The following is a 17,207-nucleotide window of genomic DNA, read 5'->3' as shown; positions in this document are numbered from 1 at the left end:
GAAAATACATTAAACACCCCCACCTTAATATGCACATGCGTGTCTGATTGAATGTACTCCGTGTCTAGAAGCGCGTCCATGAGACATGCATGCGCATTGAGCTATATAGGGAAACACCCAATGACTTAGATGCATCTGCACTAAGCACGCATGTGCAATAAATTTAAGTTCTCAAGAATGCGCACGGATTAACAAGTAAGAGCGGGTGGGACCGCTCTTACATGTAAAATAGGAAAAGCAGGAAATTAAGGGGGGCGGAGGAAGATACGAGACAGCAATAAGGGATGTAAGTATGAAATATTACAAATAAGAAGAAAAACTAAAAAAAAAACTTAGCGACTAGATATAATAGGATAATTGTAAACCATGGCATTAATATTGATTGTCTAAATTTACTTTCACTTTAAGAGCAATGAAGTAGGGATTAATTAATTTAGGGCTAGAACATGAGTGGAGCCCAAACATTTGCGTATTAGCAATAAAAGTTTTATTGTGAGGGTTTGCGCTCGTCGGGCTTACCGCTCACATTACGAGCTGGAAGTAAATGCGATCTCTTGAGTGCAATTGCGATTTACACTAGAATGATTACTAGAATGATTAGAGCTCTGGTTAACTGTTTCGCGAAACATAAAAGCTTCACAAAACACATTACAAAGTACAGTTACACTCATAATAACACCATCTAATAAAATTATTTAAAAAAAATAATTGCACACAAAAGTTATAAAGCCTCAAAGATATGAGATCTCAGGTGCTAGGGGAAAAAAGGACCACAAAGGGCTTTAACAGATACATACATATACATCTCTAAATATGTATGTATTTAAATAAATGTCTATATATGTGTACATATGTATTTATGTATTTATATGTGTGTGTGTATATATATATATATATACAGACATATATACTTATATAAACACATACATACATATATACACATATAAACACATAAATACATATGTACACATATCTAGACATATATAGAAGTGCATTGGAGCACTTTGCCGTTAAGTAGATGAAAACATGTAAAAGCAAATTTATGCAATATTTATATTTAATAAAGGTTTTAACTATGTATTTACTGCACATATTTCACATCTCAATGTTCTGCACATAGTAGAATATATTTTTTGTATTTATTTATATATATATATATATATATACATATATATATATATATATATATATATATATATATATATATATATATATATATATATATACAGTGACATATTTAGATTTTGTGCAGCCCTTGGCCCTCAAAATTATGCTGCAAACCCCCCCCCCCCCTTTTTAGGCCTATTTTAACTTTCTTTTTTTCCCCATTGCATTTCCAAGGGCTTTACCTTGCTACCAGTACATGATTTCACTACAAATGTGCTCCAACAACAGGCTGACAGTTAAACAATCCACATAGTGCAATATATATATATATAATCCTTATAGGATGCAGTTTTATTTCTATCATTTTATTGTGCAAAACACCTCCTAGTTTGCCTTAAAGGGACATGAAATCCCAAATTTTTCTTTCATGATTTTCAGATAGAGAATGCAATTTTTAACAACATTCCAATTTACTTCTATTACTCAATTTGCTCCATTCTTATATCCTTTGTTGAAGAAAAAGTGCTGCACATGGGTGAGCCAATCACACGAGGCATACATGTGCAGCTACCAATCAGCAGCTTTTGAGCCTATTTAGATATGTTTTTCAACAAAGGATATCAAGAGCATGAAGCAAATTAGATATTAGAAGTAAACTGGAAAGTTGTTCAAAATTGCATGATCTTTCTAAATCATGAAAGAAAAAAGTTGGGTTTATGTCCCTTTAACTAAAGAACATTCTAAACCAAAAATAAAGTGCTTTAATAGGTTAAGTGAGTTATTTTTTCATTAGTGTCCCTTGCAAAAGGCTTAAACTCATAAATAAAGTTCCACTTGGGAACCACAACACATTGGAATTTGTAAGCTGGATTGGTGAGCCAATTAGGTGCAGCTATATACATGTTGTTGACAGTCACCAACTGTGTCCTGCTTAGGAGTTCCAATGTGTAGTGAGCTAAACACACATTTAGGCAAGAGACACTGATAGAAAAATAACATGCTCTGACACTTTAGAATATTTTATTTTTTCATTAGGATGTCCTTAAATCTATAAAATAGTTTATGAATATAACTTCCATACCGTGAGACTCGTGAGCTAAGATTTTCTCATGATTTATTAATATTATTTTCTGAACAGCAAAAATGTTTTTTTTTAAATTCTATATTCTATGTTATTTTTTTCATAATTTGATTAACTGAAGATGGTTTTGCTCTATTGATCCAAGATTCAAACTGTTCTGTTATGCAGTGAATTTGGTGCACAAGGCTTATCCAAAACTAGAAGAAATGTGAACTGTTAATTTTCCATATCTTCACACACAAAATGTCATATAATCTTAAAAGCTATTTGACTTCTAGGTAAGAAGGAAGTAGACCACAGTTATGATAACTTCAGGGTGCTTTAGACAACAACTAGTGCTAGAAGCTTGGTTGAACTTGAAGAATATTGTATGTCTGCCAAGCTTGATTACCTTTGGAATCTATGTGTAAGAGGAAAGTGGCTGCCACTGGCCTCTTAAGTGCCCCAGCTGCCCCTGCCAAATCCGATTGCCGCCTGGCCTGCCTGGGGGATCCCGTGCGGTGCACACGTGCATGACTCTGTGCAGACTGCAGGAAGGTGGGCTGCGGCTAGTCATGTGACGTCGGTGACAAGCCGGACCGAGTCAAAGTTTTTTTTAAGTACAGTACACACTAGTGCAGCGGCCGGGGGCAATGGAAAAAAGTGGTGCCACCCCAAATTTGCCGCCCTAGGCATGGGCCTTGTTGGCCTAGGCCTTAATATGCCCCTGATCTATACGTATATATAATTATGTATATATACACTCACCAGCCACTTTATTAGGTACACCTGTTCAATTGCTTGGTAACACAAATTGCTAATCAGCTACTCAATGCATTTAGGCATCTAGATGTGGTGAAGATGATTTGCTGAAGTTCAAACCAAGCATCAGAATGGGGAAGAAAGAGGATTTAAGTGTCTTTGAATGTGGCATGGTTGTTGGTGCCAGACAGGCCAGTCTGAGTATTTCACAAAATGCTGATCTACTGGGATTTTTATGCACAACCATCTCTAGGGTTTACAAAGAATTGTCTGAAAAAGTGAAAATATCCTGTGAATGGCAGTTGTGTGGATGACAATGCATTGTTGATGTCAGAGGTCAGAGGAGAATGGGCAGATTGATTCAAGATGATAGAAAGGCAACAGTAACTCAAATAACTACTTGTTACAACCAATGTACGCAGAATACCATCTCTGAATGCACTACATGTTTAACCTTGAAGCAGATGGGCTACAGCAGCAGAAAACCACAACGGGTGCCATTCATGTCAGCTAAGAACAGGAAACTGAGGTTACAATTTTCACAGGCTCACCAAAATTGGACAATAGAAGATTGGAAAAGCGTACCCTGGTCTGATGAGTCTCGATTTCAGCTGTGACATTCAGATGGTAGGGTCAGAATTTGGCATAAACAACATGAAAGCATGGATCCATCTTGCCTTGTATCAACGGTTCAGGCTGCAGGTTGTGGTGTAATGGTGTGGGGGATATTTTCTTGGCACACTTTGGGCCCCTTAGTACCAATTTAGTATCATTTAAATGCTACGGCCTATCACTGAATATTGTTGATGACCATGTCCATCCCTTTATGAAAACAGTGTACCCATTTTCTGATGCCTACTTCAATCAGAAAAATGCACCATGTCACAAAGCTCAAATCATCTCAAACTGGTTTCTTGAACATAACAATGAGTTCACTGTACTCCAACGGCCTCCACAGTCACCAGATATTAATCAAATAGAGCACCTTTGGGATGTGGTGGAAAGGGGGATTCACACAATAGATCTGCAGCCGACAAATCTGCAGCAACTGCGTGGTATTATCATGTCAATATGGGCCAAAATATCTGAGGAATGTTTCCAACACCTTGTTGAATCTATGCAAAAAAGAATTAAGGCAATTTTGAAGGCAAATGGGGGTCTAACCCGGTACTAGCAAGGTGTATAGATATATATTGTACCAAAGTACTATCAGATATATATATATAGAAATCTGCATTTATGAATAAATAGAAAAACAAAATTTATGCTTACCTGATAAATTTATTTCTCTTGTGGTGTATCCAGTCCACTGGTTCATCCATTACTTGTGGGAAATTCTCCTTCCCAACAGGAACCTGCAAGAGGACACCCACAGCAGAGCTGTCTATATAGCTCCTCCCCTAACTGCCACCCCCAGTCATTCGACCGAAGACAAGCAAGAAAAAAAGGAGAAACTATATGGTGCAGTGGTGACTGTAGTTTAAAAATAAAAAACACCTGCCTTAAAATGACAGGGCGGGCCGTGGACTGGATACACCACAAGAGAGATACATTTATCAGGTAAGTATAAATTTTGTTTTCTCTTGTAAAGGTGTATCCAGTCCACGGGTTAGGACACGGATGAAGGGAGGGACAAGGCAGGAACTTAAACGGAAGGCACCACTGCCTGTAAGACCTTTCTCCCAAAAATAGCCTCCGAAGAAGCAAAGGTATCAAATTTATAGAATTTAGAAAAGGTATGAAGCGAAGACCAAGTCCCCGCCTTACAAATCTGTTCAACAGAGGCCTCATGTTTAAAAGCCCTTGTGGAAGCTACTGCTCTAGTAGAATGAGCTGTAATTCTTTCAGGAGGCTGCTGGCCAGCAGTCTCATAAGCTAAGCGTATTATACTTCTTAGCCAAAAAGAAAGAGAAGTTGCCGAAGCCTTTTGGCCTCTCCTCTGTCCAGAGTAGACAACAAACAAAGCAGATGTTTGACGAAAATCCTTCGTAGCTTGTAAATAAAACTTTAAAGCACGAACCGCATCAAGATTGTATAATAGACGCTCCTTCTTTGAAGAAGGATTAGGACATAGTGAAGGAACAACAATCTCTTGATTGATATTCTTATTAGATACCACCTTAGGAAGAAACCCAGGTTTGGTACGTAACACTACCTTATCTGCATGGAAAATCAGATAAGGGGAATCACATTGTAAAAGCAGATAACTCCGAAACTCTTCGAGCCGAGGAGATAGCTACTAAAAACAGAACTTTCCAAGATAAAAGCTAATATCTATGGAATGCAAAGGTTCAAACGGAACCCCTTGAAGAACTTTAAGAACTAAATTTAAACTCCATGGCGGAGCAACAGGTTTAAACACAGGCTTGATCCTAACTAAAGCCTGACAAAACGCCTGAACGTCTGGAACCTCAGCCAGACGTTTGTGCAAAAGAATAGACAGAGCAGCAATCTGTCCCTTTAAGGAACTAGCTGACAAACCCTTACCAATCCTTCTTGGAGAAAAGATAATATCCTAGGAATCCTGAACTTACTCCATAAGTAACCCTTGGATTCACACCAATGAGGATATTTACACCATATCTTATGATAGATTTTCCTGGTGACAGGCTTTTGAGCCTGAATTAAGGTATCAATGACCGATTCGGAAAAAACACGCTTTGATAGAATCAAGCGTTCAATCTCCAAGCAGTCAGACGTAGAGAAATTAGATTTGGATGTTTGAAGGGACCTTGAAGTAGAAGGTCCTGCCTTAGCGGCAGAGTACATGGTGGAAAGGATGACATGTCCACCAGATCTGCATACCAAGTCCTGCGTGGCCACGCAGGGGCTATCAAGATCACCGAAGCTCTCTCCTGCTTGATCTTGGCAATCAGACGAGGGAGCAGAGGAAATGGTGGAAACACATAAGCCAGGCTGAAGGACCAGGGCGCTGCTAGACCATCTATCAGCGCTGCCTTGGGATCCCTGGACCTGTAACAAGGAAGCTTGGTGTTCTGACGAGACGCCATGAGATCCAGTTCTGGTTTGCCCCAAAGTTGGATCAACTGGGCAAATACCTCCGGATGGAGCTCCCACTCCACCCGGATGAAAAGTCTGCCGACTTAGAAAATCCACCTCCCAGTTCTCTACTCCTGGGATATGGATAGCTGAGAGATGGCAAGAGTGAACCTCTGCCCATAGAATTATCTTTGAAACCTCCAACATTGCCAGGGGGCTCCTTGTTCCCCCCTGATGTTTGATATAGGCTACATGTTGTCCGACTGAAATCTGATGAACCTGACCGCAGCTAGTTGAGGCCAAGCCTGAAGAGCATTGAATATCACTCTTAGTTCCAGAATGTTTATCGGAAAGAGGGCCTCCTCCTGAGTCCACGAACCCTGAGCCTTCAGGGAGTTCCAGACTGCACCCCAGCCCAGAAGGCTGGCATCTGTCGTTACTATAGTCCATTCTGGCCTGCGGAAACTCATTCCCTTGGACAGATGGACCCGAGATAGCCACCAGAGAGGGGAGAATCCCTGGTCTCTTGATCCAGATTTAGTAGAGGGGACAAATCTGTGTAATCCCCATTCCACTGATTGAGCATGCAAAGTTGCAGTGGTCTGAGATGTAAGCGGGCAAACGGAACTATGTCCATTGCCGCTACCATTAATCCGATTACCTCCATACACTAAGCCACTGACAGACGAGAAATGGAATAAAGAACACGGCAGGGAGTTAGAAGTTTTGACAACCTGACCTCTGTCAGATAAATCTTCATTTCTACTGAATCTATCAGAGTTCCTAGGAAGGAAACTCTTGTGAGAGGTGAGAGAGAACTCTTTCCTTCGTTCACCTTCCACCCGTGAGACCTTAGGAATGCCAGAACAATGTCCGTATGGGACTTTGCGATTTGAAAAGTTGACGCCTGTATCAGGATGTTGTCTAGGTAAGGGGCTACTGCTATACCCCGCGGTCTTAGAACCGCCAGAAGGGACCCTAGAACCTTTGTAAAGATTCTTGGTGCCGTGGCCAACCCGAAGGGAAGAGCCACAAACTGGTAATGCCTGTCTAGGAAGGCGAACCTGAGAAACTGATGAAGATCCCTGTGTATCGGAATATGTAGATAAGCATCCTTTAAATCCACAGTAGTCATATATTGACCCTCCTGGATCATAGATAGGATGGTTCGAATAGTCTCCATCTTGAAGGATGGGACCCTGAGAAATTTGTTTAGGATCTTGAGATTCAAGATTGGTCTGAAAGTTCCCTCTTTCTTGAGAACTATAAAAAGATTTGAATAGAAGCCCTGCCCCTGTTCCTCCTTTGGAACTGGGTGGATCACTCCCATAACTAGTAGGTCTTGAACGCAATGTAAGAATGATTCTCTCTTTATCTGGTTTGCAGATAATTGTGAGAGATAAAATCTCCCCTTTGGAGATGAAGCTTTGAAATCCAGAATATATCCCTGGGAAACAATCTCCAGAGCCCAGGGATCCTGGACATTTCTTGCCCAAGCCTGGGCGAAGAGAGAAAGTCTGCCCCCCACTAGATCCGGTCCTGGATCGGGGGCTATTCCTTCATGCTGTCTTAGAGGCAGCAGCAGGCTTTTTGGCCTGTTTCCCCTTGTTCCAAACCTGGTTAGGTCTCCAGACTGGCTTGGACTGGGCAAAATTTCCCTCTTGTTTTGTAGAAGAAGAAGATGAAGCTGCGCCACTTTTGAAGTTTTGAAAGGAACGAAAATTAGTCTGTTTGGTCCTTAACTTGTTGGACCTATCCTGGGGAAGGGCGTGGCCTTTTCCTCCAGTAATATCAGAAATGATCTCCTTCAGTCCAGGCCCAAATAGGGTCTGCCCTTTGAAGGGGATCTTGAGAAGTTTAGACTTTGAAGTGACATCAGCTGACCAGGATTTAAGCCATAGCACCCTACGTGCCTGAATGGCAAAACCTGAATTTTTAGCCGTTAACTTGGTTAAATAAAAAACGGCGTCAGAAATAAATGAATTGGCTAACTTAAGAGCTTTAAGCCTTTCAAGGATATCATCCAACGGGGTCTCTACCTGTAAACCCTCCTCTAAAGACTCGAACCAGAAAGCCGCTGCAGCAGTGACTGGGGCAATGCATGCAAGAGGCTGGAGAATAAAACCTTGTTGTATAAAGATTTTCTCTAATTTCTTATCCATGGGATCTAGGAAAGCACAACTGTCCTCGACAGGAATAGTTGTACGCTTAGCTAGGGTAGAGAGTGCTCCCTCCACCTTAGGGACCGTCTGCCACAAGTCCCGTGTAGCGGCATCTATAGAAAACATTTTCTTAAAAGCAGGAGGGGGAGAGAACGGCACACCTGGTCTATCCCATTCCTTAGTAATAATTTCTGAAAACCTCTTAGGGATTGGAAAAACATCAGTGTAAACAGGCACTGCAAAGTATTTGTCCATTTTACACAATTTCTCTGGGACTACAATGGCGTCACAGTCATCCAGAGTCGCTAAAACCTCCCTGAGCAACACGCGGTGTTCAAGCTTAAATTTAAATGCTGTCATTTCAGAGTCAGACTGAAGTAACGCCTTCCCTGAATCTGAGAAGTCACCCACAGATAGAAGCTCTCCTGCTTCAACTTCTGCACATTGTGAGGGTATATCAGACATAGCTACTAAAGCATCAGAGAGCTCTGTATTAGTTCTAGCCCCAGAGCTGTCTCGCTTTCCTTGTAACCCTGGCAGTTTGGACAATACCTCTGTGAGGGTATGATTCATAACTGCCCCCATGTCTTGTAAAGTAAACGCATTGGACGTGCTAGATGTACTTGGCTTCCCTTGAGCGGGAGTTATAGGTTCTGGCACGTGGGGAGAGCTAGATGGCATAACCTCCCTTTTGTCAGTCTCAGAATCCTCAGGTGATAAATCTTTAAAAGCCATAATATGGTCTTTATAACTTATAGAAAGGTCAGTGCATTTGGTACACATTCTAAGAGGGGGTTACACAATGGCTTCTAAACATAATGAACAAGGAGTTTCCTCTATGTCAGACATGTTTAACAGACTAGTAATGAGACCAGCAAGCTTGGAAAACACTTTAATAAATGTGAAAAAAGCAATAATAAAAAACGGTACTGTGCTTTTAAGAGAAAAAAAACTACCACATAAACTGCAAAACAGTGAAAAAAATTAGTAAACTCTACGAAATTTTTACAGTGTGTATAAGGGACTAAAGCAGCATTGCACCCACTTGCAAATGGATGATTAACCCCTCAGGCCCAAAAACAAATTAGAAAAACATTAAACCTGTTAACAAACAGTCAAACACACTGCCACAGCTCTGCTGTGGCTCCTACCTGCCCTTAAAAACGATTTTTGCAGGAACAAAACCCTCTATAGAGGTCCTATAAGCCAGAGGACTCCTTCAGGGAAGCTGGATGTCTCAGACTGAAAACGAAAATAGGACCCTCCCACCATGCACTCAAAGTCAGAGGGCCTCCTAGGAGTAATCTAACAAGCCATGTGGAAACTAGGCCCCAAATAAAGATTTATCACCCTCAGAGAAAAAACGTTTTTATTTATAAATCATGCAAACGTTTTTACACTAAGTAATATAGGTATTAACATGAATATTATCCCTTTTTGCAAGTATGATCCCAGTTGTTGTTAAATCACTGTATCAGGCTTACCTTAAATATACCAGGCACTGTCAGCATTTTCTAGACCTTATCATCTCTCTAGAAAAAAATATACTAAACATACCTCAAAGCAGGCAATCTGCAGACCGTCCCCCCAACTGAAGTTTTCTTTCCATACTCTTCAGTTATGTGTGAGAACAGCAATGGACCTTAGTTACAAACCACTAAGATCATCAGACCTCCAAGCAGAAGTCTTCTTCCAATTTCTGCCTGAGAGTAAAAACAGTACAACGCCGGTACCATTTAAAAATAACAAACTTTTGATTGAAGGTAAAAACTACACTAAGTCACCACATCTCTCTTGATACTTCCTTTCTTGTCGAGAGCTGCAAGAGAATGACTGGGGGTGGCAGTTAGGGGAGGAGTTATATAGACAGCTCTGCTGTGGGTGTCCTCTTGCAGCTTCCTGTTGGGAAGGAGAATATCCCACAAGTAATGGATGAACCCGTGGACTGGATACACCTTTACAAGAGAAATATTCTGTTATTTGAAGAACATTGAAATGTGAAATATTCATATTTTCATGTTGAGTTAGTGCAAATGAGAATATGCGATAGTGTTTGTGCGACAGTGGGGTTTTTTTTCCACTTTTTTTTCTTAATTGACTTCTATGGGGTATACATGAACGAGCATGTGATATTCTAACTGGATTTTTGTGCTAGTTGGTTTACTGTGAGAGCTAAACAGTTTATTTTCAACTCATAATACGAGCACAACCCAACAAGCAAAGAAAACTTACTTCTAGCGCAATTAATGCTCAAGCGGGAGCTCCACTCGTAAACTGGCTCTTAGTGTTTGGGAATCTTTGTGATGGGGAGGATTTTACATAAGTGGTTTAATTTTACTGGGAAACAATTATGGGGGAGTGTTTGTGTGGGGGGAGGTTGTAGAATTTTTTTTCACATAGGGGTGTTAAAGTTAAGGGGAATTTCAGTATTTCTGATACAATTAGGGTTAACATATGGTGAAAAGATTTCTGGTAGTAATGGTTAGGCTTGCAATGAGGGTTTTCTGAGTGAAAACGGTTACGGTATGGGGGCTCCAGTTAAGGCTAATTTACACTGTGGGTAACTGTTAAGGTTAAACTTGCTGAATGGGTTGCAGTTAGATTGAGAACGCCATTTTAAACAACTTTCCAAAGTTATTCTACTATTAATTTTTTTAGTATCCTTTGTTAAACCCTTAACCCATAATGAAGTATATATACGTTGTGCAGTACTTTTCTTATTGTATCGCACAATGTATATATACATCTGAGCTGCAGGAAGCTCCAGCAGCCTTGGCTGTTAAGTTACAGCCGAGAGCTGGAGTTCCTGAGCTCATGGTTTCTGCCTGCATATGGAACCGGAGCACAATCGGTACTCCGGTTACATATGAAGGCAGATGCCAGATCGTTACAGACGGTGACAATCATCTGCTGGTGCTGGCGGGAGGTGTGGGAGGGAAAAAATTAAAACAAAGGGAGAGGGAGGGATTGGGAGCTACGCAACCAAAAAAAGGGTGGGGGATCCCTAATTACTGATTACGGGGGGGGGGAGGTAGGGGACCACTACACTACAGAAAGTATTAAAAAAAAACTTATAAAAAAAGCATTTAATAGGTACTGGCCGACAGCAGCCAGTACCTAAGATGGCAGACACAAGTTAGAGGGGAGAGGGTTAGAGAGCTCTTTGGGAGGGATCAGGGAGGTTAGAGGGTAAAGGGGGATTCCACACTGTAGCAAATAAGAAAAAATAATAATAAAAAAAAATCACTTTAAATCTTTATATTGGCAGACTGTCTGCCAGTACCTAAGTTGGTGGTGACCAATGGGGGGGGGGGTGAGGGAGGTACAAAGATAACTGATTAACCCCTTCACTGCAAAGAATAATACAAGTGTGATGCGCAGCTACAATTAGTGGCCTTCTAATTTTCGGAGTGCTAATTGCTACTGCAAGCTTACGGTAGCAATAACCAGCCACTTGTAATGACTGGTTATTTATTGCGCACCTGCAAATGGGCAAATTTGCCAGTTTACAGGCGCCTAATAAATTAGTGCTCCACTTGTAATCTAGCACTAAATTTGAAAGTTAAAATTGTATGCTTTATCTAAACTGTGAAAAAAAATAATTGGGTTTTATGTCCCTTTAATTGCTCCTCAAAGAGAAATGTCAACAATTTGCATCTATATATAGTTGTTTATATTATAAAATGGCGATTAATGTACATTACATGTAGCAAAAAATATCTAAAGAACAAAATATCACAATTTTGCAACTTAAAGTATGTGAAGTATATTGCATTTATATAGAGGTATATTAGTATTAAAACGTTTTATAGCACAAAGTTTGGTTACAAAAATCAGATTGCTTCAAAAATATAAATTCTATCACCAATATTACAAGTTTTGCGGTATACCCAGTGCGTAAATTTCGCAAAACAATGAGCGGTATCGCACTCCCCATAGCGCTGCCATTACAAGTTACTGAAAAACGTACTTGTGCACGTTTTCCCCCATAGACATCAATGGGGAGAAAAAAGAGAAAAACTAAAACAATCCCCAACGATGTCTATGGGAACCATAAAGTTATGTAAAAACCTAACACCCTAACATAAACCCCTAGTCTAAACACCACTAATCCACCGCCCCCGACATCGCTGACACTAAATGAACCTATGAACCCCTAAACCGCTGTCCCTGCATAGCTAACACCTAAATAAAGTTATTAACCCCTAAACTGCCGGCCCCCCACATTGCTACTAATAAAATAAAGTTATTAACCCCTAAATCACTGGCCCCCCCACATTGCAAAACACTAAATTAAACTATTAACTCCCTAAACCTAACAACCCCCCTAACTTTAAATTAAACTTACAATATAACTATCTTAAAATAAATAAAAACTTACCTGTGAAATAAAAAAAAACTAAGATTAAGCTATAAATTAAGCTAACATTACTATTATAAAAAATAAAAAATAAAAATAAATAAATTACAATATTAAAAAATCCTAACACTACGAAAAAAATTCAAAAACCTAACATTACAAAAAAAACACCTAAATTGCGAAAATTAAAAATAATCTAACATTACAGAAAAAAACACTAACAATACGAAAAATAAAAAAATCGAAGATTACAAAAAATAAACGAAATTATCCAAAATAATAAAAATTAAACCTAATCTAATACCCCTATAAAAATAACCCTTAAAAGGGCCTTTAGTGTTTGTTTGTTTTTTGTTTGTTTTTTATTTATAAACTTTTTATTTAGAATAAGCAAACAATAAATAGGAAGAAAAAAAAAGAGAAAAAAGTTACATGAAATTCACGGTCCAAAAATGGACATCAAAGAACAATTTCAATATTGGTACACAAAGGGTATATAATATCATAGTAATTTAACTTCTCCAGATATGTTGCTCGAGTAGAGCTATATAACCTTTACAAAAAGTGTTATCAGGTTTGAAGAAGAAAGATTACCTCCAAAAGGAAGTCTACAGCATGGGTCAGACAAGAGTAGTTTTTTTAGGTTGAGAGCCGTTAGGGAAAGCTAGATTGGAATAATTGTCTGTGTCCAGTCTTGCGGTATCTGTGGTTTTGTATCCCATAAGAAGTTAATGTTATGAAAGACTTCTAATTTATTTGTAGACATATAAAAAATTAAAAATATCTTTCAAGAGAAATATTTTTAGATACTTGTTGCAGCCAATTTTGTGCAAGAGGTACTTTCTCTTTTTTCCATAGTCTTGGGACTATCTGTTTTGCGCTGTTTAAAATAATGTGAAATAATTTACCATGCAATTTCGAGGGAGGTTTCGGAAATATATTGAAAAGGAAAATTAGTGGATCAAGAGGCCAGGTACAACCAAATAGGAAATTAATATGTCTTCTGACTGCTTCCCAATATTCTGTGATACCCGGGCATTCCCACCATATATGGTATAGTGATCCTACCTGTCCACAGTTCCTCCAACACCTATCTGAGGCCTGAGGGAAAATGTGTTTTAACCTTGCTGGAGTTAGGTACCATTGCATGAGAAGCTTGTAATTCATTTCTAGTAATGCTGATGAATGTGATGATAGTGAAATAGACATGAAAATGGAATTCCAGTCGGAGTGTTGGAGCTGGTAAGGTAAGCAGTCTTGACATATTTTTGTATATGAGGGTTGTTTCTGATGAAGTGGTGATAATATAATTTTATAAATCAGGGAAATTGAATGTTGAGGTGGGGTAGAGGAAGTGCAGAGAAGTTCAAATGGGGTTCGGGAGCGAAGCAGTGAGGGCTTTGATGTATGGTGTTGCAAGAAATGTGTTATTTGGTGGTAATGATACCAAGTCAAAGGGATATCAGTCTCCAGGGTTTGAATATGATTAAAAGGGAGGGGTTTGGAGCCGTCCAAAATTAGGTATAAAGGTAAACGTTTGCAGATATCAGTGCTATTTTTTGTTATATATTTTTTCCCTATTAGTAAGTCTGGGTTATCTAAAAGTGGTGTCAAGGGTGAGGGGATAGTTGAGTGGTTATTATATTGTCATAGTGTCCTGTCCCAGGTATTAAATGTTTCTTTAAGGATGGGGGATTGGTCTTAAATGCGGCAACAGCCAACAGAGGCTACCCAGTTGAGGGACTCTAGTTAGATCATGTTCTATCGAGATCCATGTTTTAGCTGTGGGGTTAACAAAGTGGCACCAATCCAAGATTCTGGTTAGGATGGATGAAGTTCTATAGGCTTGGAGATCCGGAACCCCCAAGCCCCCTTATAGTTTAGGCAAGTATAAAGTGGTTTTAGCAACTCTCAGCAGTTTACGTTTCCAGGTATAGGAGTTAAGTATAGCTTGGAGCTGGGGGAGGAATGTTTTGGTTAGTGGTATTGGAACCATTTGAAATACATATAACATTTTTGGTAAAAGGGTCATTTTGAGAGCCCTGATTCTACCCAACCAGGATATTGGCTTGAGGAGCCAGTCCTCGGTCAAAGTATGAAATTCCTGGATAAACCTTTCTTAGTTAAGCTTGAAGAGTTGGGACGGGTCTGGTGAGAGAAAGATGCCCAAGTATTTCAGTGATTGGTTAGCTATTATAAAGGGAGTGTTATGAGAAAGGTGTGTAATATCCTGTTTGGGCATTTGCATGGGAAGTAGTTCCGACTTACTAAAGTTAATAGAATAATTTGAAAATTTTCCATATGTATTCAGATTATGTATAATGAGGGGTAGGGAGGATAATGGGTTTGATAGAAATAGAAGGAGGTCATCAGCAAATAGAGCTAATTTATTTATTTGAGATTCTAGGCAGATCCCTGTTATTAGAGGATGCTGTCTAAGGTGTAAGGCCAGAATTTCTATTAATATGACAAAGAGCAAGGGAGAGAGAGGACATCCCTCCCGTGTTCCATTCAGGATAGGGAAGGGGTCTGAAAGGATTCCATTAACCCTAACCTTAGCCGAGGGTCTAGTATACAGGGCAGAGATTTTAGTCAAAAATTCCCTCTGAAATCCGAATTTTTGTAGAGCAAGGAATAGAAAGGACCAGTCCAACCTGTCAAAGGCCTTTTCGGCATCTGTCGACAGGAGGACTGAGGGGATATGGTTTTTAGTAATGTGGTGTAAGAGGTGTAGGCTTTTAACTGTGTTGTCTTTCGCTTCTCTACCCAGGACAAAGCCTGATTGGTCCTGATGAATAATATAGGGTAGTATAGGATTGAGTCTATTGGCGAGTATTTTAGAGTATAATTTTAAATCAACATTAAGCAATGATATGGGTCTGAAGTGTGCTGGTTGGTCTGGGGATTTCCCTGGATTTGGGATGACACTTATGTGTGCTTCTAACATTTTGGGGGAGAAAGGGTTATTTTTATCAATCACCTGGAAGAGTGTTAGGAGATATGGAGCCAAAAGGTCTTCAAAAGTTTTATAGTAAGCTCCAGAGAAGCCATCAGGGCCTGGGCTTTTACCGGGAGAAAGTGATTTGATTGCATCTTTAAGTTCTTCAGGCTCTATGGGTTTAATGAGATTTTCTGTCATTTCTGGAGTGATATGGGGTATTTGTATTGTGGAAAGATATGACTTACAGTTAGTTTCATGAACCTTTTGGTCTCTGTGGGGGAACAGGTTGTATAAGGAAGCATAATATTTTCTAAAAGCATACCCAATTGATATAGAGTCTTCTATACATGTGCCATCATGTTGAATTAAGTGTTGTATATAGTTAGCATTCTGTTTTTTTAAAGGGCTCTGGCAAGGAGTCTACCTGGCTTGTTGCTTTCTGCATGAAATTTTTGTTTTATAAAGAAAGAAGCTTTTTGAGCTTTAATGTCTAGCATTGAGTTCAGCTGATGTCTACATTGGGTTAAATTTTGCAGTAAAGCATCGTCTGACGGTGTTAATTTATGTAAATGGTCAAGGTGAGAAATTTGCTTTACTAAGTCTTGATGTTGTTGTCTAAATAATTTAGTTTTGTGAGCTTTAATTTTGATAAGTTCTCCCCTGATCACACATTTGTGTGCCTCCCATTTCATGTGAATGGATACATCAGGTGTGTTATTCTCTGAAAAATAGTTCTGTATGCACTTGGTGATTTGTTGTTTAGTTATGGGGTCTAATATTAATGTGTCATCAAGTTTCCATTGGAATGGCTTGAGGGGTTTAGAGGGCCATTTGAATATGCTGTGTACTGCTGAATGGTCGGACCATGTAGTGGGAATTAAGCGTGAAGAGTGTAAATATGATAACAGTAGATGATCCACAAAGATATAGTCTAATCGTGAGTAAGATTTGTTAGGATCGGAGAAAAAGGTATAATCTCTTTTTGACGGGTTAAGCTGACGCCATGTGTCGTGTAGGGTTAGTAAGTGGAGGTCTTTCCAAATTTGCTTATGAAATTTACGTCTCAATTTGATGGTTTGGTTAGAACTATCCATGAATGGATCTATTGGGATATTAAGATCTCCAGCAAGAATCAGGGCACCCCTCCTGAATAGGAAGGTTGAATCAGTGATGGAACGAAAGAATTTGTTTTGGGATGAATTGGGGGCGTATATGTTTATAATGGTGATAGGTTTACCGTGGAGTGTGCCCATCAGGCCTAAGTAACGTCCCTCTTTATCAGTATCTATTTGCGATAATTGAAAGGGGAGGGATTTGTGTATTAAGACTCCATTTATCTTTTTTGTGGAGTGACAGCTGTGGTAATGTGTTGGGTATTGGGGGGAAAAGTATTTAGGTATAGAGGATTTTTTAAAATGGGTTTCTTGTAGTAACAGGATGTCATATCTGTTATGTTTGTAGTCTTGCATAGCTCGAGATCGTTTCATTGGAGAATTGAAACCCTTAACATTCTGTGTTAGGAAGGATATTAATTGAGCGGTATTGTCAGTCATTTTATGTCTGGAAAAGGAGGTAGTATTGATTGGGCCGGATAGGTCCTAAAGGTGTGCGTGAGAGAGGTGGCTTGTGTACCAATTCATGTGAACAAAGAATAACAAACAAAAAAATAGAACAACATTAAAAACATTTGAATAAGATATATCTCATTAAGAAACATAATAATATTAATATAAACTGTGTGAATCAATTGATTCAGATAACTCATAAACAACAAGAAATAGCCTAACTGAGGGAGAGAACCTGATCCCTTGGGAT

The 17,207-nt window shown here is 39.3% G+C and overlaps 1 protein-coding gene across 1 annotated transcript in view; it reads left to right on the top strand.

The window, feature by feature from the left end:
• LOC128651636 (maximins-S type A-like) overlaps positions 1–17,207 on the top strand; it is a 92,085-nt gene that overhangs the window by 17,801 nt on the left and 57,077 nt on the right. The window lies entirely within an intron of this gene.

The sequence above is a fragment of the Bombina bombina genome, chromosome 3 (assembly GCF_027579735.1).
Source record: "Bombina bombina isolate aBomBom1 chromosome 3, aBomBom1.pri, whole genome shotgun sequence".
Classification (NCBI taxonomy): domain Eukaryota; kingdom Metazoa; phylum Chordata; class Amphibia; order Anura; family Bombinatoridae; genus Bombina; species Bombina bombina.
The sequence above is the reverse complement of the archived record's forward strand: the minus strand, read 5'-3'. Positions and strand labels throughout refer to the sequence as shown.